The sequence below is a fragment of the Mustelus asterias genome, chromosome 3 (genome assembly GCF_964213995.1).
Source record: "Mustelus asterias chromosome 3, sMusAst1.hap1.1, whole genome shotgun sequence".
In the NCBI taxonomy this organism is placed as follows: Eukaryota; Metazoa; Chordata; class Chondrichthyes; order Carcharhiniformes; family Triakidae; genus Mustelus; species Mustelus asterias.
In genome coordinates this window covers 19,701,532-19,704,581 of record NC_135803.1, presented here as the reverse complement: position 1 = coordinate 19,704,581, position 3,050 = coordinate 19,701,532, and positions in this window count along the sequence as shown.

The following is a 3,050-nucleotide window of genomic DNA, read 5'->3' as shown; positions in this document are numbered from 1 at the left end:
TCAGGGTATTTTTTTCCTCGATATAAAGAGTATATTTAAGGTGAGCCTTCTTTCATTTTTCCTCCATTTCAAGATTGTGGCCTCTGCACTCATTTTCACTTCTTCTGGAACTAGATGCTGAAATGGACTCTGCGGGGTACAGTGGTTTGAGCTTCATGGGTTTAGTGGAGTTAGACATTCTGGTTATGAAACTCAGTCCACAGAAAGTTTCCTATAGAATGCTGATTTTTAAAAATTCATTCATGGAGCATGGGCGTTGTTGGCTGGCCAGCATTTATTGATGTGGAGATACCGGTGTTGGACTGGGGTAAACACAGTAAGAAGTTTAACAACACCAGGTTAAAGTCCAACAGGTTCATTTGGTAGCAAAAGCCACACAAGCTTTCGGAGCTCTAAGCCCCTTCTTCAGGTGAGTGGGAATTCTGTTCACAAACAGAACTTATAAAGACACAGACTCAATTTACATGAATAATGGTTGGAATGCGAATACTTACAACTAATCAAGTCTTTAAGAAACAAAACAATGTGAGTGGAGAGAGCATCAAGACAGGCTAAAAAGATGTGTATTGTCTCCAGACAAGACAGCCAGTTAAACTCTGCAGGTCCACGCAACTGTGGGAGTTACAAATAGTGTGACATGAACCCAATATCCCGGTTGAGGCCGTCCTCGTGTGTGCGGAACTTGGCTATCAGTTTCTGCTCAGCGACTCTGCGCTGTCATGTGTCGCGAAGGCCGCCTTGGAGAACGCTTACCTGAATATCAGAGGCCGAATGCCCGTGACCGCTGAAGTGCTCCCCAACAGGAAGAGAACAGTCTTGCCTGGTGATTGTCGAGCGGTGTTCATTCATCCGTCGTCGCAGCGTCTGCATAGTTTCCCCAATGTACCATGCCTCGGGACATCCTTTCTTGCAGCGTATCAGGTAGACAACGTTGGCTGAATTGCAAGAGTATGTACCGTGTACCTGGTGGATGGTGTTCTCACGTGAGATGATGGCATCTGTGTCGATGATCCGGCACATCTTGCAGAGGTTGCTGTGGCAGGGTTGTGTGGTGTCATGGTCACTGTTCTCCTGAAGGCTGGGTAGTTTGCTGCGGACAATGGTCTGTTTGAGGTTGTGCGGTTGTTTGAAGGCAAGAAGTGGGGGTGTGGGGATGGCCTTGGCGAGATGTTCGTCTTCATCAATGACATGTTGAAGGCTCCGGAGGAGATGCCGTAGCTTCTCCGCTCCGGGGAAGTACTGGACAACGAAGGGTACTCTGTCCACTGTGTCCCGTGTTTGTCTTCTGAGGAGGTCGGTGCGGTTTTTCGCTGTGGCGCGTTGGAACTGTTGATTAATGAGTCGAGCGCCATATCCTGTTCTTATGAGGGCATCTTTCAGCGTCTGGAGGTGTCTGTTGCGATCCTCCTCATCCGAGCAGATCCTGTGTATACGGAGGGCTTGTCCGTAGGGGATGGCTTCTTTAACGTGTTTCGGGTGAAAGCTGGAGAAGTGGAGCATCGTGAGGTTATCCGTGGGCTTGCGGTACAGTGAGGTGCTGAGGTGACCGTCCTTAATGGAGATGCGTGTGTCCAAGAATGCAACCGATTCCGGAGAGTAGTCTATGGTGAGCCTGATGGTGGGATGGAACTTGTTGATGTCATCATAGAGTTGTTTCAGTGATTGTTCACCATGAGTCCAAAGGAAGAAAATGTCATCGATGTATCTAGTGTATAGCATCGGTTGAAGGTCCTGTGCGGTGAAGAAGTCTTGTTCGAACCTGTGCATGAAGAATTCGCATTCCAACCATTATTCATGTAAATTGAGTCTGTGTCTTTATAAGCTCTGTTTGTGAACAGAATTCCCACTCACCTGAAGAAGGGGCTTAGAGCTCCGAAAGCTTGTGTGGCTTTTGCTACCAAATAAACCTGTTGGACTTTAACCTGGTGTTGTTAAACTTCTTACAGCATTTATTGCCCATCCTTAGTTGCCCGAGGGCAGCTGAAAGTCATAGAAACATAGAAGATAGGAGCAGGAGGAGGCCATTTGGCCCTTTGAGCCTGCTCCACCATTCATCACGATCATGGCTGATTGTCCAACTCAGTAACCTAATCCTGCTTTCTCCCTTTGATCCCATTCGCCCCAAGTGCTATATCCAGCCGCCTCTTGAATACATTCAATGTTTTGACATCAACTACTTCCTGTGGTAATGAATTCCACAGGCTCATCGCTTTTTGGGTGAAGAAATGTCTTTGCATCTCCGCCTTAAATGGTCTACTCCAAATCCTCAGGCTTTGACCCCTGGTTCTGGACACACCCACCATCGGGAACGTCCTCCCTGCATCTACCCTGCCTAGTCCTATTAGAATTTTATAAATCTCAACCACATTGCTATGGCTCTGGAGTCACATGTAGGCCAGACTGGTTAAGGACGGCAGACTTTCTTCCCAAAAGGGCATATGATTTTCTGACAATCGACAATAGTTTCATGTAGATTCTTAATTCCAGATATTTTTTATTGAATTCAAATTCCACCATCTGCCGTGGCAGGATTCGAACCTGGGTCCCCAGAACATTAGCTGAGTTTCTGGATTAATAATCCAACGATAATACCACTAGGCCATTGCCTCCCCCATAGCAGTACTTAATTCAGTGTAATGAGATTAATGATTTTCTAATTACAAATTAATTGAATAAGTGCATCCTGATCTGCGTTTCGGTGAATTTCGACATCTTTCCAAACTGCATTGAAATATATCACCACAAAATCTCTGCATCAAACTGTAACTTGTTGCTGTTTCCATTGTTAAGTTCATTGCCTTATGTAAGGATGGGCCGCATGGAGTAGAAAGGTCTTAGTTTTGGTCCCCAGGTTAGCAGCATGCAATCTTCCAACATGGAAGGAGGCCCTTCAATCTTTCATGTCTGCACCGGCTCTTTGATCTTGGTTTGATTTGATTTATTATTGTCACATGTATTAGTATACAGTGAAAAGTATTGTTTCTTGCGCGGTATACAGACAGAGCATACCGTTCATAGAGAAGGAAACGAGAGAGTGCAGAATGTAGTGT